The sequence below is a fragment of the Ovis aries genome, chromosome 8, assembly GCF_016772045.2.
Source record: "Ovis aries strain OAR_USU_Benz2616 breed Rambouillet chromosome 8, ARS-UI_Ramb_v3.0, whole genome shotgun sequence".
Classification (NCBI taxonomy): Eukaryota; Metazoa; Chordata; class Mammalia; order Artiodactyla; family Bovidae; genus Ovis; species Ovis aries.
Genome location: NC_056061.1, coordinates 6,974,895 through 6,996,747, shown reverse-complemented (window position 1 = coordinate 6,996,747; position 21,853 = coordinate 6,974,895). Strand labels below are relative to the sequence as shown.

At 42.6% G+C, this 21,853-nt stretch overlaps 1 long non-coding RNA gene across 1 annotated transcript; it reads left to right on the top strand.

Moving 5' to 3' along the window:
* Positions 1 to 68: 68 nt before the first annotated feature.
* LOC121820144 (uncharacterized) lies at positions 69 to 18,467 on the top strand. The gene is made up of 2 exons (XR_006060566.2): positions 69 to 9,220; positions 17,643 to 18,467. It is a non-coding gene; the product is annotated as an uncharacterized LOC121820144 (long non-coding RNA).
* The last annotated feature ends 3,386 nt before the right edge of the window (positions 18,468 to 21,853 follow it).

The window sequence follows — 21,853 nt, the reverse complement described above, 5'->3', positions numbered from 1 at the left end:
TTCTGCGAATGTCCTTCGCGGCAGGGGTCTTCCGTTCTGACTCCACCGGCTCCGCCCCCCGGAAGTTCGAGGAGCGGATAGACCAGCCCCTCGGCACCTTCCGGTTAAAAAACCAGGCCAGGGTTTTGCCCCGTTAGGATCCGCTCCCGGCTGGAGTTGGTCGGTGAGAGGGAGATAGGGCCCGCAGACGCCGCTCTCAGCATCAGGACCTTAAAGGTGCCTGGTGAGTCGGCCTTTTTCTGCCCCCTCCGCCGCCTCACTTACTGGTCCTTCCCGGTCCTCGGTGCCGGAGGATGTGGTAGCGGAGGGTCGTTCGCAATGCCTTCAGCCCTGCCGCCAGCCCAAAAGTCTCAGTGCTTTTTGTCCTTGAGTTTCCACTAACCTTAGTCCTTCCACTATCTTTAAATGACCCTTTGCCTTTTCTTTAAGCCAAGGTCCTCCCATTCTGTCAGAATTCAGCGCAGAACACACACGCCCACCGAGATTCTACGCTTGAACTCGCCTTATCAGCCTCCCTAATCCCCCTCCGAGCCTGTCCCACTTTAGAGCTCAAGTACCCTCCGCGAGGGCTGGCTTGGCTGCTAAGTTCCTTTGCGGTAGGAGGCGATGCTTTCTCTTCTTCTTGGAAACGAGATGCCTGTTGTACCAGCAGAATGACGTATGCTCTATGGTAGGAGAAGTTGGTCGGTTTTGTGTACATGTAAGAAACTTAACTGCAGCTGTCCCTTGTTAACGCCAAAGCTTGTCTTTTGAACCCTCGCGTTCCCAGCTCTTGATTAGCCACCCGGCCAGCCTGAAAGCCCTTCACTGAGTACATTTTAAAAATACCTTCTGGCTCTGTATTTTTGTTTCATCAGAGCAAAATGATTTACTGGTTGGCTCATCCCTGCCTTTGCATTGTTGAGTCCAGCACCTGCTTTTGCTGCTGCTGCTATTGCAGGGAAAAGCCAATCTGTTGGAACTGTCGCGGACTTGCTTTTCCTTGCTTTGTTATTATAATCATACATAATGGCTTACCTCAGAGAATCATGCCCTTGTGCCTGTTAAAGTGCCTTTGTTCAGAGACCTGTCCACCTCTAGATGGCAGGAAGGAGGAACATATACCCGGCCTGAGGCCTGCCATTCTAGGAGATAGCTGCAAGATTAATGGCCTTTTTGTTTCCTCACCTCCCCCCATCTCTGATCAATAAAAGAACCTGGCATCCAAACCCCAACAAGATGGTTATTTTGAGATACTAGTCTGCTATGTTCTCGGTCAGTCAGCTCTCGGAATAAAGTTGTATTCCTTGTCTCATCCTCTGCAATTCATTGGCCTGTTGTAAAGCGAGCAGAGCGAGCTTAGACAAGATAACTTGTTTAGTCCCTAAGTCGTGTCTTATTCTTTTGTGACCCCACAGACTGTAGCCTGCAAGGCTCCTCTGTCCATGGGATTTCCCAGGCAAGAAGAATACTGGAATGGGTTGCTGTTTTCTTCTCAGGGGAATCTTCCCAAACCAGAGCTCCTGTCTTCTGCTTGGCAGGTGGATTCTTTACCACCGAGCCACCAATTTTGTTGAGCTCTTGGACCCAATCCCCAAAACTTGCATTTTTCTGAAAATACTACTGCTAACACTTTACAGTGATAGCCTGCACTCTTACATTTTAAAATACCATCTACACATTAATGACTCCCAAATATATTACTCTAGCAGACCTCTCTCCCCTGAACCCCAGATTCATATCCACTGCCTACTTAACATGTCAATGTAAAGTAGATATTATAGAGGCTTCCCTGGTGGCTCAGAGGTTAAAGCGTCCGCCTCCAATGCAGAAGACCCGGGTTCGATCCCTGGGTCAGGAAGATCCTCTGGAGAAGGAAATGGCAATCCACTCCAGTATTCTTGCCTGGAGAATCCCATGGATGGAGAAACCTAAACTCGAATGTTCAAAATAGCCCCTAATCTCCCTGCTCTCAATCTGCTTCTTACAAAATCTTCTCTGTAAAAGACATTCATAATATTTTTTTAAGCCCAAGACTTTGGTGTCATTCCTAATCCCACATCTAATCCATAAGCAGATTGTGTCAGGTCTAACAAGGTAATGTGGGAATCCTACCACTATTTTCCACCTCCGCTACTACTGCCCTAGTCTGAGACACCTTCACTACTCACCTGGTTATGGTAGTAGCCTCCTGGCTGGACTCCTTGCTTCTGCCCTCACTTCAGTTTGTTCTCCAGCAGAGCAGAGTCAACTTCATTGAGATCCTGTCACTCCTTTACTTGGTTTCCTTGGTGGCTCAGACGGTGAAGCATCTGCAGTGCAGACACCCAAATTTGATCTGTGGGTCAGGAAGATCCCTTGGAGGAGAGCATGGCTACCCACTCCATTATTCTTGCTTGGAGAATTCCTTGAACAGAGGAGCCTGGTGGGCTATAGTCCATGGGATTGCAAAGTCAGACACGATAGGGCGACTAACTCTTCCACTTGAGAGCTCATAATAAATGTCAAAAGTCTTACAGCGGTGTGGAGCTGCACTAGTTAGTATGGTAGCCACTAGCCACATAGGGCAATTGAGCCCTTGAAATATGGCTGTTGCAACTGAGGAATTAAATTTCTTAATTAATTAATTTTAATTTAAAAACAGTGCAATTATTGGAAGAATTTTAAGTGTATTGGAACCACCAGAGACTGTTAGTCTGCTTTTTCAACTGTAAATTTTGTGAGTTCTCAATTCAGATGAAGTACTTCCAAAGAGAGTGTAATTTGTGCTGTGAGTATACACACTAGATTTTAAAGATTTAGTATGAAAAAAATAATTAGTAGATAATTTTAAAAATACTGATCACAGTTTGAAATGATATTTTGATATATTGTCTTAGAGTATACACACTAGATTTTAAAGATTTAGTATAAAAAATAATGTAAAATAATAGATAATTTTAAAAATACTGATCACAGTTTGAAATGATATTTTGATATATTGTCTTAAAATATATTGTTAAAATTAATATCCCCAGTCACAGACCAGAGGACACTAAGAAGATATGACAAATAAAAGCAAGGAGGTATTATGGATTGGATCCTGGAACAAAAAGTGGGCATGAATGGAAAAACTGATGGAATTCAAGTAATAACTAACTAAAGTTTGGTTAATAGTAATGTGCCAGTGTTGGTTTCTTAATTTTGACAAAGGTATGACAGTATATAAGATCTTAATAGAGAAATGGAGAGAGGCATGTATGTCAATTCTCTGCACTACCTTTACAGCTTCTGTGTAATCAAAAATTACTCCAAAATAAAAAAATTCTTAAAATTTGGAATTTTCAAAGGAAAGGAGGGAGAACTTAAGAATATATCTGAAGGAAGTATGGCCCCAGATTGTTCAAATATGGTAAAGGCTATAAACCAGCAGATCAAGGAAGCTCAACAAATCCCAAGCACAAGAAACTTAATAAAAGTTACATGTAGGCACATGATTAAATTGCTCAAAACTAGTGACAAAGTCTTAAAAAACAACCAGAGAGAAACAATACATACAGAAGAAGAATCATAAAGCTAATAGAAGACTCCTTATCGAAAACAACATAAGCGCAGAGACAGTGGAGCGATATCTTTAAGATCAAACACACCTGAGACACATGGCAGATTTGACTCCACACTGCTGCAAGAAAGCAAATATTTATTGCAATAAAGTGAGTCACATAATTTTTTGATTCTCAGTGCATACAAAACACATATATTATAAACTTAAATGTGGAATAGCATTATGTCTAAAATATATACAAAGTAATTAAAATACTTTATTGCTAAAAGTACTAACAATCAATCAATCATCTGAGCCTTCAAAAAATCATAACCTTTTTGCTGGTTGAGGGTCTGGCCTTGATGTTGAGCCTGCTGGCTGTTCACGGTGGTTTGCTGAAGACTGAGATGACTATGGCAATTTATTAAAATAAAACAAGGAAGTTTGCTAAATCAATCGACTCTTGCTTGAGTGAATGGTTTCTCTGTTCTCTGCATTATCTGCATGCAATGCTGTTTGTTAACATTTTACCCACAGAACTTTGAAAATTGAAGTCGGTCTTCTCAAGGCCTGCAACTGCTGTTTCAAATAAGCTGGTGTAACACTCTGTTGTCAGGACTTCCCTGGTGGTCTAGTGGCTAAGACTCCATGCTCCCAATGCAGGGGGCCCAGGTTCAATCCCTGATTAGGGAACTGGATCCCACAGGCTGCAACTAAAGAGCCTGCATGCCACAACTACAATCCAGTGCAGCTAAATAAATAAACAAATACATAAATAGGGTGCTAATAAGTGTGGGGCTTCTTTGAAAAAAAAAAAAAAACACTCTTGTCATTTCAACCATCTTTAATAACATCTTAACCAGAAGTAGATTCCATCTCAAGAAACCACTTTATTTGCTCATCCTTATGAAGCTAGTTTTATCCAAGTTTTATCTTGAAGTTGCAGCAATTCTGCCACATCTTCATACCCCGCTTCTAATTCTTGTTCTCTTATTGTTTCTACCATATCCATCGTTATATCTTCCACTGAAGTTGTGAGTCTGTCAGAGTCATCCATGAGAGTTGGAATCACTTCCAAACTCCTGTTAATATTCTAACCTCTTTGCTGAATCATGAATGTTCTTCATGGCATCTCATCTACAATGATGAGTCCTTTTCAGAAGGACTTTACCCAGATCCATGAGAGGAGTCATTCTCTATGGCAACTACAGCCTTATGAAGTGTATTTCTTACCCACAGACCTTCTGCCCCTAAGACTTCTGAAAATAAGACTTGAAAGTCAAAATAACTCCCTGATTTACGGGCTGCAGAATGGATGTTGTGTTAGCAGGCCTGAAAACAACAGTAAGCTAATTTCACATCTCTATCTGAGCTCTTGGGTGACCAGGTACATTGTCAATGAGCAGTAAAATTTTGAAAGGAATCTTTTTTTTCTGAGCAGTAGATCTCAACAGTAAGTTAAAGATATTTAGTAAACCATGTTGTAAACAGATGTGCTATCATCCAGGCTTTGCTGTTCCATATATAGAGCACAGGCAGAGTAGATGTAGCATTATTCTTAACAGCCCTTGGACTGGCAAGTAAGCACTGGCTTCAACTTAAAGTCACCAGCTGCATCAGCCCCTAACAAGAGAGTCAGCCTTTGCTTTGAAGCATTGAAGAGACATTGACTTTTCCTTTCTAGCTATGAAATTCCTAAATGGCATCTTTTTCCAACTGAATGCTGTTTCATTTACATTGAACATCTGTTTTTTAATGTAGCCACCTTTATTCATCATCTTAGCTAGATCTGGATAACTTGCTGCAGCTTCTACATCAGCATTTGCTGCTTCACTTTGTACTGTGATATTATGGAGACAAGTGTCTTTCCTTAAACCTCATGAACCCACCTCTGCTAGCTTTAATTTTTTGTTCTACAGGTTCCTAACTTCTCTCAACCTTCACAGAATTGAAATAATTAGGGCCTTGTTCTAGATTAGGCTTTGGCTTAAGGGAATGTTGAAGCTGGTTTAATATTCTATCCAGACCACTTTCTCTTTAGAGAAAAAGCAGTGAGACTGTTTAAAGCAGTAAGACTGTTTTTCTTTCTTATCATTCATGTTCACTAGAGCAGCACACTTAATTTCCTTCAAGAACTTTTCCTTTGCATTCACACTTGGCTAACTCTTGGTGCCAGAGGCCTACCTTTGGTTGCCTATCTCTGCTTTTGACATGCCCTTCTCACTAAGTTTAACCATTTCTCGCTTTTGATTTAAAGTGAGAGACAAGAAATTCGTCCTTTCACTTGAATACTCAGAGGCCACTGTACAGTTACTAACTGCCCTAATTTCAATATCGTTGTGTCTCAGGGAATATGGAGATCCTACAAGAGAGATGGGGTAACTGCTGGTTGGGAGAGTGGCCAGAACACAGATTTATCAATTAATTTTACTATCTTATATAGATGTGGTTCAAGGCACCCAAAAACTAGTACAATAATAATATCAAAGATCACTGATCACAGATTACCATAACACACAGTAATGAAAAAGTTTAAAACATTGCAAGAATTAGAAAAATGTGACAGACGAATTTGAAGCAAGCAAATTCTATTGGAAAAATAGTGTCAATACACTTTCTTGATACAGGGTTGCCACATACCTTCAGTTTATTTGTAAAAAAAGCAATATCTTTGAAGCACTATAAAATGAGGTATGCCTATACTGAAGAGAGAAGATTATCAACCTACAGTTGTATAGGCTATGAATATATTTTTCTCTATGAAGAAAAAATAAAGATGTTTTCAGCTATCCAAAAGTTGAAAGCATTCATCACCAGTAGATTTGTGTAAGAGCGACTAAAAGAAGTCCTTCAGACCAAAAAAAATCTGAATCTACATAAAAACCAAAAAACACTGAACATGGTAAATATGAGTACATATAAAAGACATTTTTCTTACTTTAAAAATCTTTTAAAAATATACAAAGCAAAAAAATAATAATAACATGTTGTTCAGTTCAGTTCAGTTCAGTCGCTTAGTCGTGTCTATACAAAAGAAAAACAAATGACACTGAATGCACTAAGGCCAGGGGGGAGGAGGGTGTTTTGCTTAAGGTTTTTCTACTTTATGTCAAATGGTGTACTATCACTTGTGATAAGAATGCATTCTATAAACCCCCACAGTCTACCTCTGTAGCTATTAGCTACACATAGTTCTTTACCGCTTGAAATGTGACTCATCTGAAAGGAAATAGCCTACAAGTGTAAAATGCATATCAGATTTCAAAAGCATAGTGGAAAAAATAATTTAAAATTTCTCATTAATAGTTCAGTATTATTATGGGTTGAAATGATAATTTGAATATATTGAATTAGATTTTTAAAGTATTAAAATTTCACCTGTTCCTTTTAACTTAGCTTAATACAGCTATTAGAAAAAATATTAATTATATATGTGGCTCACATCTTAGATAGTGTTGTTAAAAACTCTAAAGCAGTAAAAACAGTATTAAAGAAAAACCCTCTAAATTCAGTAAAACACTAAAAACCAAGTAAAACTAAACAAGCAGACAAATTTTAAAAAATTATGGCTAAAAAGTGAACAGAAGAGGAAAAATCAAAATGTTCAATTAATAAAAAATGAAGCAGAAGTCAGGGAGAAAAGACTAAAAAAAGAGAAAATAAAATTAAATCCACTCATTAATAATCATACTAGGTATACATGATGTATTAGGTATAAATGATTAAGTATAATCATTATTATAGGTAATAGATTATTATTTATTATTATAGGTTAGGTACATATTAGATATACATGATTTATTAGGTATACATGATGCTGAAGCTGAAACTCCAATACTTTGGCCACCTGATGCGAAGAACTGACTCACTGGAAAATGCTCTGATGCTAGGAAGGATTGAAGGCAGGAGGAGAAGGGGATGATAGAGGATGAGATGGTTGGATGGCATCACTGACTCGATGGACATGAGTTTGAGTGAACTCCAGGAGTTGGTGATGGACAGGGAAGCCTGGCGTGCTGCAGTCCATGGGGTTGCAAAGAGTCGTCATGACTGAGCGACTGAACTGAACGGATACACGATCCAAACACCCCCTGGAAAGGATAGAGATTTTCATACTGAATAAAGAAGCAAAACCCTAAAGAAGCAAAACCCAATTATCTGATGCCTACAATAAAGCCACTTTAGATATGAAGAAACAAGTAGGATAAGAATAAAAATGTAAAATGATACACCATGGCAACACTGCTAAGTGGAGAACTAGAAAGACCTAACTTGGTAGAGGCCTATGAAAACAGATGTAAGTGTTTTCAGTTATTGAGCTCTCTGATCGTTTAGGTCTTTGACCACTGATTTAAGATATATTTTGAAAATGTTCTCAGATATGGATCCAGAGTGGGAACTCGTCGGAAGTGAGTACACCTGTCCTGTGGAAGTCTGCCAGTCTTCCTTCATTCTATCCCATTTTCTCTGTCTCTCCTTCAGTTGGCAGCACTTCTGCTGGTATAATCTCATTCCTATTACTGGCTTCAACTGAGATGGCTGATTAAATCTGTGAGTAATCTTCCTATGGAGATCCTGTCCAGATACAGGACAGGAACTGGCACTCCTTCAGGACACACTTTCTCATTTTTGCAGTATGGGATTTTTAAACAATTCCCTCAGGAAAGTAAAAATAGAATATAAAAGAATTTAAAATATATTAAAACAAATATTTTCAAAGAAAGAAAAAAGCAGCAGATGAATAAAAAAATTTTACCCAAAGCTTAATTAAAAAATAATTTTTAAAAAACCCAAGCAATTCCTTCAAAGCATCTCTCTCCTCTTGCCTTTTTCTATAAGCAATAAGGAGAAACCCTGCTGCATCTTCCCCTTCAAAATTTGTGTAGAAATAACCTCTGCTAAGTATCCAAGGTCATCCCTTGCAAGTTCTACTTTTCACAAGGCACTGGAACACAGTTCAGCCAAGTTCCTCATCATTTTATAACAAGTGAAGGAAAGTCGCATGGCTCAGGTAGCCTGGAGTTAAAACTCCCTTCCAGGTCCTCCCCACCATTGTATGCAAAACAAAGAACTCTCTCACCCAAAGAAAAAAATGGACATTAGTATGATTATGCCCAGCTCCCAGCTGGTCCAGCCTCTGGCCCATCTCCAGAACTCCTTGCCCCAGCCGTTTAAGAGATAACTACTCTGAACAACCTTGGAGAAGAACAGGCCCCATCAAGACAGTAGCTTTCCACATACATGCCTATATATACTTACTCTTTTCTTGGATAAGCGCAGCAGCTTGCTAATCTGACTGCTGCCCCTTCTCGTCTCATTAAAGGTGATCTGTTCCTGTAAAGTGCCCGTCTCCTTTTTCTGAACCTCGCCTTCTCTAACTCCCTTACGCTACATTTTTGGTGCCCAAACCCGGGAGGTTGAGGTTCCTTCTCGTTCTCCACGGCCAGCTCTTCGGAGCTTGGAAGCCTGCCAATCTCACTTTCCTGCCCGGGCTTTCAAGACCTCCTCGAGAGGACGGCCTGTGCCCTCGTGAGCAGTACAAGTCCGGTGTAAGAGCTTTTGGTTTTCCATGTAACCCGAAAAATATTGGCCTCTCTCTCTCTTCCTCTTTTCTCTACACTTTCTTTGCCATGAGACCGACCAAGTCCAGGACAGAGGCCTTTTGCCGTTCGGCTGCTTTTCCTGCAACACTCCACTCAAGCCGGCCCCTAGATTAAGGTAAGATCCAGATGGTGTTCCAGAGGCGCCCTAGAACTCAGTCCTCTCTGGGTCCCAGGGACCCCCAGCCTAGGGCCACTCTGTGGTCGACGGTGGGGGATGCTCCACCTTGACACCCAGCTCTCTTCTCATAACTCCTATTGCCACTACGGGGGACGACTCGAGCTCCCAATAGAAGCCTCTGCTTGCCTTTCAATTATGGGCGTCTGGCCAGTCTGTCCCAAAAGATTCCTCTCTGGCCTGTGTTCTCAAGAATCTCAAACCAGTCTCACTGAACTCAAAGCTAACCGCTTAAAACAACTCTGTGCAGATCACTGGCCTGAGTTCGGGACTTTTGATTTCAATATTTTATCAGATCTCAGTAACTTCCTCAAACGCAAACGGTCGAAGGCCCCATATATTCAAGCCTTCTGAGAACTTAAAAGCTATCCTTCTCTCTACAAAGACTGTTCTACCTATCAAATCCTCCTCTGCTTTCTCTCCCCCTCCATTACAAAAGAATCCAAATCTAAAGCCCCTAAAAGGCCCCCTAAACCCTTAGACCCCAATTTTGACCCAACAAATGAGCCTCCTCCCTACCACCCCAGAAAAAAAGCTTCCAGAGACGAGACCCTATCCTCTAGCCCTTCCTCCTCCAAAACAAAAAGTGATTACTCCAAAATCCCAAAAGAGATTTCCACTCACCCTCCACTGGCCAGGACCAAAACAAACACACTTCCTCTCAGAGAGGTCGTGGGACCAGAGTGCCCTACGTGGGTTCATGTGCCTTTCTCAATTTCTGATATGAGCCAAATTGAAGAAAAATTGAGATCCTTTTCAGAAAATCCTATTCGATTAAAAAAAAAATTCCTCCGTGTTACACAAATATATCATTTAACCTAAAATGATCTTTCAGTTCAGTTCAGTTTGACTCTTTGCAACCCCATGAACCACAGCACACCAGGCTTCCCTGTCCATCGCCAACTCCTAGAGTCCATCCAAACCCATGTCCATTAAGTCAGTGATGCCATCCAACCATGTCATCCTCGATCATCCCCTTCTCCTCCTGCCCTCGATCTTTCCCAGCATCAGGGTCTTTTCAAATGGGTCAGCTCTTCGTATCAGGTGGCCAAAGCAGTGGAGTTTCAGCTTCAACATCAGTCCTACCAATGAACACCCAGGACTGATCTCCTTTAGGATGGACTAGTTGGATCTCCTTGCAGTCCAAGGGACTCTCAAGAGTCTTCTCCAACACCACAGTTCAAAAGCATCAATTCTTTGGCGCTCAGCTTTCTTTATAGTCCAACTCTCACATCTATACACGACCACTGGAAAAACCATAGCCTTGACTAGACGGACCTTTGTTGACAAAGTAATGTCTCTGCTTTTGAATATGCTATCTAGGTTGGTCATAACTTTCCTTCCAAGGAGTAAGCATCTGTTAATTTCATGGCTACAGTCACCATCTGCAGTGATTTTGGAGCCCAGAAAAATAAAGTCAGCCACTGTTTCCACTGTTTCCCCATCTATTTCCCATTAGGTGATGGGACCAGATGCCATGATCTTCGTTTTCTGAATGTTGAGCTTTACGCCAACTTTTTCACCCTCCTCTTTCACTTTCATCAAGAAGCTCTTTAGTTCTTCTTCACTTTCTGCCATAAGGGTGGTGTCATCTGCATATCTGAAATTATTGATATCATCCTAAATGCCACTTTAACCCCTGATTAAAAAAAAAGATGCATATGACAGGCAGCCCGGACTCATGCTGATCAACTCCGTAACCAAGATAAGACTAATCCGGTGACTGATGATACAGTCTCTTTAACTGAGCCATGGTGGACATATCAAGCAGGCGATGCTGACATCCAGAACCTGCATCATATGATCACCTGTTTACTAGAAAGAATGCTAAAAATCTCTCACATTCATATTAACTAAGATAAGATTAAGGAAGTGACTCAATAAAAAGATAAAAATCCTGCCCTTTTTCTTTCATAGCTTACTGAGGCAGTCCAAAAATACACTAATCTAGATATTTCCACCCCTGCCGGACTTCTGTACCTACATGTCCAGTTCATAAGCCAGTCAGCCCCCGATATTTGCCGAAAACTATGCCAGTTAGAAAAGGGCCCTGAGACTCCCCCTCCCTAAAGAGACCTTCTAGAAATAGCCTTCAAGACATTCAATAATAGAGAGGAAGAGGCTAAGAGAGAAAAAGACCATGAGAGAAAAGCTAAATATGCCTTTTTGGTGGCGGCAATTAAGATCAGCCCATCCCAAGTCATCCCAGACTGAAACTTAAGACCCCCCACCCCTGGACCCTGCTTCTGATGCAACACGACAGGACAATGGACAAAGACATGTCTGAACCCATGGCCCCCCATAAAAGCATGCCCAACCTGTGGTCAGTGGGGCCACTGGAAGGTGGACTGTCCCCAGAGATGCCCTGACACGCCTGGGGAGATCCCCACCTCCCAGACCTGGAGAGTGGAATGTCCACAGGGACGATCTGGTGCCCCTGGAGAGATCCCCACTTCTCCCCCAAACCCCAGTCCAACCCTATGAGAATTATTCCAACGATGGGGCCTGGGTTCCAGCCACCTGGCCAGTGTCCCGGACACGAGCTCGGAACTTGGGGTAGACGGGGTAGTGGCCGGAAAAAAGACCTCCTTTATAGTAGACACTAGAGCCACTTTCTGTCTCTTAACTTCCTACTCTGGCCCAACTCAAGACTTAGAACTCACCATCAAGGGGGTCTCTGGAGTTCCCTTAAGGCCAAAAACCAGCCCTCCATTACTGTGTCAATTTGGAAAATCGACCCTCATATACTCATTCTTCATAATGCCTAAGTGCCCAATGGCACTCCTAGAGAGAGAGATCTGTTATCCAAGTTGGGAGTCTTTATTACCATAAACCCTTCTCTCCTTTGTTCCTTTGATAAGACAACATTAACACATTCTTTTATAGTAGTTCCTCAATGCCCAATGACATTGATAGGACATGATCTTCGGAGTAAGCTACAAATTTCTATAAACCTCCCATTCTTAGATCCCATATCAAGTCTTTACATCCAAATGGCACCCAAACCCTTGGCCAGCCCTCACTCCCAAAACTTACCCCCTGGACTTCCCCGGATAGATCCTCAGGTCTGGGACACCGAAGCCCCATCTGTAGCCAGACACCATTCTCCCATGCAGGCCTTTCTTAAAAATATCTCTCCAATAATAACCCAAACTCAGTATACCCCGACCACAGAATCCCGACGAGGACTTAAACCAATAGGCTCCCAACTGTTCAAAGCCGGCCTTTTGCGGCCTATGTGTTCTCCTCATATTACTCCCATCAGTTCAGTTCAGTTCAGTTCAGTTGCTCAGTCGTGTCTGACCCTTTGTGACCCCATGAATTGCAGCACGCCAGGCCTCCTTGTCCATCACTAACTCCTGGAGTTCACTCAAACTCACATCCCATACTGGCAGGCAAAAAGAGACCCCACTCCCGGCATCTAGTCCAAGATCTTCACAAGATCAACGAGACCATAATACCCGTACACCCCGTGGTCACTCATCCCTTCGCCCTTCTCTCCCATATTCCCTCTGACACACTCTATTGTACGGTATAAGACCCCAAAGATGGTTTCTTTACTGTACCTCTAAACCACTACTCACAGCCCCTGTTTGCCTTCACTTGGACAGGACTGGAAAAGGTCAGTTTTCATTCCAATCCCAAAGAAAGGCAATGCCAGAGAATGCTCAAACTACCGCACAATGGCACTCATCTCACATGCTAGTAAAGTAATGCTCAAAATTCTCCAAGCCAGGCTTCAGCAATACGTGAACCATGAACTCCCTGATGTTCAAGCTGGTTTTAGAAAAGGCAGAGGAACCAGAGATCAAATTGCCAACATCTGCTGGATCATGGAAAAAGCAAGAGAGTTCCAGAAAAACATCTATTTCTGCTTTATTGACTATGCCAAAGCCTTTGACTGTGTGGATCACAAGAAACTGTGGAAAATTCTGAGAGAGATGGGAATACCAGACCACCTGACCTGCCTCTTGAGAAACCTACATGCAGGTCAGGAAGCAACAGTTAGAACTGGACATGGAACAATAGACTGGTTCCAAATAGGAAAAGGAGGATGTCAAGGCTGTATATTGTCACCTTGCTTATTTAACTTATATGCAGAGTACATCATGAGAAATGCTGGGCTGGAAGAAGCACAAGCTGGAATCAAGATTGCTGGGAGAAATATCAATAACCTCAGATATGCAGATGACACCACCTTATGGCAGAAAGTGAAGAGGAACTAAAAAGTCTCTTGATGAAAGTGAAAGAGGAGAGTGAAAAAAGTTGGCTTAAAGCTCAACATTCAGAAAACTAAGATCATGGCATCCGGTCCCATCACTTCATGGGAAATAGATGGGGAAACAGTGGAAACAGTGGCTGACTTTATTTTTCTGGGCTCCAAAATCACTGCAGATGGTGATTGCAGCCATGAAATTAAAAGACACTTACTCCTTGGAAGGAAAGTTATGACCAACCTAGATAGTATATTAAAAAGCAGAGACATTACTTTGTCAGCAAAGATCTGTCTAGTCAAGGCTATGGTTTTTCTAGTGGTCATGTATGGATGTGAGACTGTGAGGAAAGGTGAGCGCCGAAGAATTGATGCTTTTGAACTGTGGTGTTGGAGAAGACTCTTGAGAGTCGCTTGGACTGCAAGGAGATCCAACCAGTCCATTCTGAAGGAGATCAGCCCTGGGTGTTCTCTGGAAGAACTGATGCTAAAGCTGAAACTCCAATACTTTGGCCACCTGCTGCAAAGGGTTGACTCATTGGAAAAGACTCTGATGCTGGGAGGGATTGGAGGCAGGAGGAGAAGGGGACGACAGTGGATGAGATGGCTGGATGGCATCACGGACTCGATGGACATGAGTCTGAATAAACTCCGGGAGTTGGTGATGGACAGGAAGGCCTGGCGTGTTGCGATTCATGGGGTCGCAGAGTCAGGCACTACTGAGCAACTGAACTGAACTGAACTGGATGGATCCAGACACATATCAATCTCAACAATTAACTTAGACTGTTTTACCACAGGAGTTTAGAGATAGCCCTCATTTTTTCGGTCAAGCCCTCCAAAGAGACCTACAAACTTTAGACCTAGGCTCTACTACCTTACTCCAATATGTAGACGATTTATTGTTCCTCTACTGCCTAGTCCATTCTGCAGCAGTATTAAATGCCCTAGACAACTGAGGCTACAGAGTCTCACTCTCCAAAACACAAACTGTTTCCACCACTGTCAATTACATAAAATTACTTCTCACTCCCACATCCAAAATAATCCCAACTCAGAGATTTCGAGCCTTGGCACAGACCCCCCAGGCCCCAAACCAAGAGAGGACTTCTTTCTTTGCTGCTGCTGCTGCTGCTAAGTTGCCTCAGTCATGTCCGACTCTGTGCAACCCCACAGACAGCAGCCCACCAGGCTCCCCCGTCCCTGGGATTCTCCAGGCAAGAACACTGGAGTGGGTTGCCATTTCCTTCTCCAATGCGTCAAAGTGAAGTCGCTCAGTCGTGTCCGACTCTTCGCGATCCCATGGACTGCAACCTACCAGCTCCTCCCTCCATGGGATTTTCCAGGCAAGAGTACTGGAGTGAGGTGCCATTGCCTTCTCCGCTTCTTTCTCTATTAGGTCTATTAAACTTCTTCCAAATATAGGTCCCAAATTTTGCCCTCCATGCAAAACGTCTCTACCAAGCTACTTGAAAAAACTCAGATGAATCCTTATTGGCCCCCACCTCTCTCCACACCCTAATACAGACTCTTATCAAACATTTCCTGCAGGCCCCTTCTCTTTACCTACCTGATTACACCAAGCCTTTCCCCCTTTTTGTACATTCTCAACAAGGACATGCTTTAAAGATTCTGTGCCAAAAAAGGGGAGACATATGGAGCCTCTAGCTTACTTATCTGAACAACTCGATCTCATCACATTCAGATGGCCACCTTTTCTCCAGGCCTTAGCTGCAACTACCCTCTTAATACCTGAAGCCCAAAAACTAACCCAAAATGCTCCTCTAAATATATGCTCACACCATTCCTTCAAAGATTTACTCTCTCACCAGACTTTCCTTTCTCTGCCCCCTGCTCAACTACAGATCCTCAACACATACCTCCTCGACCCATCCCTTTCTTTTATGCTTTGTAAACCTCTTAATCCTGCTAGCTTACTCCCTACACCAGATCCAGAAACAGAACACCAATTTCATGACTGTGTTCAGACCTTAGATATGACACTTAATCCCTTTGAACATATAACTGATCAGCCCCTTACTGACCCCAAAGTCCCATCCTGGTTCATAGATGGCAATGCCCCAAAACAAGCCCCATTTGGGGCTGGATATGCTATAGTTCAGGGACAGCCCAACAAGGGACATCCCCCCTCACCTCATCAAGTCAGCCACACTCCCAGCTCACACATCCTCACAACAGGCTAAACTGATAACTCTCACATAAGCTTTGACCCTAGCCAAAGACCAAAAGATAAACATTTACACTGACTCCAAATATGCCTATAACATATTACGTTCTAACATTATAATCTGGAAAGAGAGGAGATTGCTCACTCAGAAGGGCACACCTATTCTCAATGCTTCTTTTATTTCCGAACCCCTCCATGCGGCTCATTTCCCAAAACAAGCTGCTGTAATACTTTGCCAGAGACATCAGGTACATAGTCCTACCTCCTTTTATAACGATGTAACAGATCACGACACAAAATGGCAGGCTGCCTCTGTTAGTCCTGTCTTTACTATAGTCCAAATTGATGAGCCTGACATCCGCACATTACTTTCATATTTACATTCCCTTTTCCACCCCTCTGCAAAAGTACTTAAGGCTTTCCTTCAGAACTTTATTAAACTGATTAAGGACGATGTGGCTTATTTAAATAATCTGACCTAAACTTATACCATTTGTCAAAGGACAAATCCTAATTCTAACATTCGCCCCCCTCCTTTCCCCACCCGCAAAATTCACAGACATTTTCCCACACAAGACTGGCAGGTAGATTTCACCCACATGCCACCTGTAAAAAGGGTTAAACTTCTAGTCTTTGTAGATACATTTTCTAGATAGATTGAAGCTTTCCCAACTACTAACAAAGGAGCCCCTACTGTGGCTCAGCTTATTCTTACTGAAATCCTCCCAAGGTTTGGAATGCCTTCCTCCCTCCAGTCTGACAACTGGCCCGAATTCACATCCCAAATCACCCAAAATATTGCACGAGCCTTTCGAGTTCCTTGGAGGTTTCACATTCCTTATCATCCCCGGTCTTCCAGTAAGGTTGAGAGAGCCAACTGAGTCCTAAAAGAAACTGACCAAATTAACAATCGAACTACATCAAGACTGGACGAAACTCCTCCCTTTAGCCCTCTTAAAGGTCCTGCTGCTGCTGCTAAGTCACTTCAGTGGTGTCCGATTCTGTGCAACATAGACAGCGGCCCATCAGGCTCCGCCGAGCCTGGGATTCTCCAGGAAAGAACACTGGAGTGGGTTGCCATTTCCTTCTCCAAAGCATGAAAGTGAAAAGTGAAAGTGAAGTCGCTCAGTCGTGTTCGACTCTTTACGACCCCATGGACTGTAGCCTACCAGGCTCCTCCGTCCATGGGATTTTCCAGGCAAGAGTGCTAGAGTGGGGTGCCATTGCCTTCTCTGCTTAAAAGTCCAGGCCTTACCAAAAAAAAAAAAAACCCTTAAATATCAGTCCATTTGAGGCCACGTATGGGAGGCCCATAATACCTTTGGGTCTTCCCGCCTCCCAAGACAGTCCCAAACTGCCTTCCACCTTCCTTTGCCTTTACTTGCCCAGATACGAGATGCCCTTTGACAACATGTGGATAACTTACTCCCTCGACCACACCCCAATCTTCCATACTCAGCCATTCAAATAGGAGACAAAGTCAACATGACAGTTCAGTCCCACTCAGATCTAACCCCCAATGGCAAGGTCCCTACACAGTAATTCTGCTGACCCCTACCACTGCAAAATTAAAAGAAATCACCCCTAGGGTATACATCACCTGGTAAAAAAAAAAAAAAAAAAAAAAAAGGTTATACAGCCCAGTGATGAAAATGCTTGCCAGACTAATACTTATCAAGTTTCTCACACAGGCCCTACAACTCTAACGCTCTCACAGCTTCTACTGGCCCCAACTGGCGACAGATGAGCCTGTCGGTTTCTCGGCTACAGTTTTTCCTGAAACAACTTCTGGCAGGTATCTGGGTCTCGAGTCATCAAGGAGCCACGCTCAAACACATTGACGGTTACATCTCCATCCTGTGGCTACAGGAAACCTTTTATAACTTTTACCCCTTCTCAGACCATTCATTTTTATCATCCTCCTACCCACCTTTGGGCCTTGTTTGTTTAATCTTTTCCAGAGATTCCTCCAAGACTGAATCCGAGTCATTTCCCGAGACCAAGTCAAGACTGTTGTTTTGCTTGAGACCCTGATGGCTAAAATAGAAAATCAACACTACGGGACTTCGACTTCCTCCCTCCCAGACCACAAACCCCTGACCCTCATTTATCAGCATGAAGAAGCCCTGGACATTAACAGCGCCCACCTCTCTTTCTCTTTTTGTATGTATTCCTTAGGGTCTGGAATGAAGGAAAGTTGCATGGCTTGAGGTAGCCTGGAGTTAAAACTCCCTTCCAGGTCCTCCCCATCACTCTATGCAAAACAAAGAACTCCCTCACCCAAAGAAAAAATGGACATTAGGATGATTATGCTCAGCTCCCAGCCGGTCCAGCCTCTGGCCCATCTCCAGAACTCCTTGCCCCAGCCGTTTAAGAGATAAGTACTCTGAACAACCTTGGAGAAGAACAGGCCCCATTAAGACAGTAGCTTTCCACATACATGCCTATATATACTTACTCTTTCCTTGGATAAACACAGCAGCTCGCCTATCTGACTGCTGCCCCCTATAAAGTGCCGGTCTCCTTCATTTTCTGAACCTCGCCTTCTCTAACTCCGTTACCCTTCAACAGGATCATCTACCCTTTAATTTCCAATCATATGTTCCTCATTCCTGTCTGAGATTTCACCAGAAACACCTCTAATGTTCTTTTTTTTCTACCAACATTCTGTTCCTTGTGATAATAAAGGCTTCCTCTAGCCATTACAGTTCCTTCAGTTTATATCTCCTCTTGCATTTAACTGTAAGCAGTAAGGAAAATAAAAAACAAACCTAGGTGTACCTTCACCTCTTTCAGTCTCTGTCTGTTTCCACTTTGCTTGTTGAGCTCTCTCTACAATCACCTTTAACATCCATATTTCTTTTTTTTTATTTGTTTATCTTTTATTATTTTATTTTTTGTCAGGCCGCACAGCCTATGGGATCCCAGTTTCCTGACCAGGGATTGAATCCCGGCCCTTGGCAATGAAAGCGTGGAACCCTAACCACTGGACCGTCAAGGAATTCCCATAACATCCATATTTCTGTTGCTGTTGTTTAGTCGCTTAGTCATGTCTGACTCTTTGTGGCCCCATGGACTGTAGCCCACCAGGTTCCTCTGTCCATGGGATTTCCCAGGCAAGAATACTGGAGTGGGTTGCCATTTCTTTCTCCAGGGGATCTTGTCAACCTAGAGATCGAACCCTTGTCTCCTGCATTGGCAGGTGGATTTTTTTTTTTTTTTTAACCACTGAACCAACAGGGATGCCCCTTCCATATTTCTGCCAACAGACAATTTGGGATTTCTCTAGCATGCACCTCAAAACTCTTCTAGTCTTGACCCATCAAAGCCATTTCTGCATTTTTAGGTATTTGCTCCATCAGCATCCTGCTTCATGGTACTAAAATCTGAATTAATCTTGGGCTGTCATAACAAAATAACATCAACTGAGTGGCTTAAACAACAGAAATATATTTTCCCACAGTTCTGGAGGCTGGAAATCAGAGATCAAGGTGTCAGCGGGGTTGTTTTCTGGGGAGGCCTCTCACCTGGGCTTCCAGATGGCACTTTCTCATTTTCTCAGTGAGTCCTCAGATGGTCTTTCCTCTGTGCACAGGTAGGGAAAATGAGAGAATGATCTCTGGATGCCTCTTCTCTTCTTATAAGAGCGCATCATATTGGAGGGGACATATGAATTTTGGGGAGACACAAACATTCAGTCCATAATAATTGTAATATATATACAGTGACTCAGATATATATGCCAGTATACATAGTGACCAATATGGTTATACATAGATATTACAATTATTTATAATTGATATTACTATATATATGTATAACAATGTAAGTCTATATATATGTGTGTATATGTGTGGGTGATGATGAAAGTAACTTTAATGGTGGTGAATGTATGAAAACAAAATAAACCCAAATGATTAATCTCATCCAGAAACCCCCAATATTTTGAAAATATTTGAGGCTTTTTTGAAGATGGATGTGCTATTCCTTGTTGTAGCCTGTTTGTGACTCACTCTTCCCTAACTGCCTAGCACAACCTACCGTTTCTTTGAAAAATGCACATTCCTCCAACATTTCTCAGAGAAGGCAATGGCACCCCACTCCAGGACTCTTGCCTGGAAAATCCCATGGATGGAGGAGCCTGGTAGGCTACAGTCCATGGGGTTGTGAAGAGTCGGACACAACTGAGTGACTTCACTTTCACTTTTCACTTTCATGCATTGGAGCAGAAAATGGCAACCCACTCCAGTATTCTTTCCTGAAAAATCCCAGGGACAGAGGAGCCTGGTGGGTTCCCATCTATCGGGTTGCACAGGGTTGGACACGACTGAAGGACTTAGCAGCAGCAGCAGCAGCCAACATTTCTAAGAGTCCCTTGAGTTTTGCAGACATGTTCACATACAAGAACATGTAGCTACTATATAGGATGTGATTGTCTTCCTTTATGTGTTTAAACCACCCTCTCACAGTCCTATTTAGTTTGCAGACATCTCTGTCATTTTCCCCTGATGCATGACTACTACTGAAACTATTAAACTAGGGGTTGTATGTATATGTGTGCCAAATTCCTCAACATAGGGCTGTTCTCGTGTGAAAGGCTAGTAGAAATCTTAATACTCATGAATCTCCTGGGAGAGGCAGTTGCTAGATAGTGTTGACATGGAAATCTCCAGCAAAGAAGAGGAAACCAAAGCCCCCCACCATCAGTGTCTCACGGGGTATCCCATCTTATGTTCCCTGGATGGTCCAGTGGTTAGGACTCTTTGCAATGCTTGTCATGCAGGAAGCACAGGTTCAATCCCTGGTCAGAAAACTCAGATCCCACATGCCACAAGTTGTGGCCAAAGAATAAACATAAAGAAAAGAGTTTAAGTTTCTTAGATACTGGGGGAGAGTGCTGTTAGAAAGTAGAAATGAAATATCTCACACATGTCATTGCAACTTCTCAGATCACAGCAATCCCCTACTTACAACATCTCTGGCCTTTACAGGATCTTTGGGAAGTTGTGCTCCTTCCCAAAGTCTCTAAGGTCCTGATGGGTTGACCCTTTCTGATTTCCTGAGCGCATCTCATCTCACTCTTTCTTCTCTCCCACTAAGCTCTAGCATACTTTCTTCTCAGTTCTTGAACACGCCAAAATATTTCCTGTGTAAGGGCTCTGTTTTGTATTGTTGCCTTTGCCTAGAACACACACCTACAGATCTTCAATGGTTGGCTCCTGTCCATCTTGCAGGTTCCTGTTCAAATAGTTACCTCTTCAATGAGGCCTTTGGTTTTTCTCCATCACATCACCATGTTTTATCTTTTTACAGTACTTATCACTATTTGTAGTTATCTTGTTCAGTTATTTATCTTTGCGTTTATCATCTGTCTCCTCCTACCAAGTAAGCACCATGAGATTAAGATCCTTCCTTGTCTTCTTATTCAGTGTTGTGCCAAAAACATTAAACAGTATCTGGGATATTGTAGGTAGTTATTAAAAATTGTTGAATGAATAAATGAATAAACTTGTTTATGCCTCTTGCTTGCCAGGCTATGAGGTCTTTAAGAATTTACCAAAAAAAGTCTTACTCTACTGGATAGCACAGGGAACTCTACTCAATGCTCTGTGGTGACCCAAATGGGAAGGAAATCCAAAAATGAGTATATATGTATTCATATAACTGATTTATTTGCTGTACGGAGTACACTAATACAATGTTGTAAAGCAACTATACTCCAATAAAAATTAATAAAAAATATGTCCTGCTCACTACCTTCACACTTATAGAGGATGTACTTATTACGTACACATAATAAATATGTGCTGAATAAAAATGAAAGAGGATAACAAGTCCAGGGGCACCATTACAAACCAAAGAGGCTAAACCATTCGGAACAGATGGCAGTTCTCTATAGCAGCATCTGCCATCTGTGGCTATGTGAGCCTGTGTCTAGCTCTCAAAGGAACTCATCAGCAGGTAGCTGCATTCTAGATCATCTTTCTTTTACTGTCTCAAGTGTTTTCCCGGAGATACCCCAGAACATGCCCTCTGCTGTAGTAAACTGAAGGCTGAGTGGTACTGGGAGAGATCGCTGCCCTTTAACACTCACCCTTCGCTGACAGCTTTCGCTGTGTGCACCGTGTCCCAGCGGCTGCTGGCCCTGGGATCCCGTGAGTGCCCTGATAAA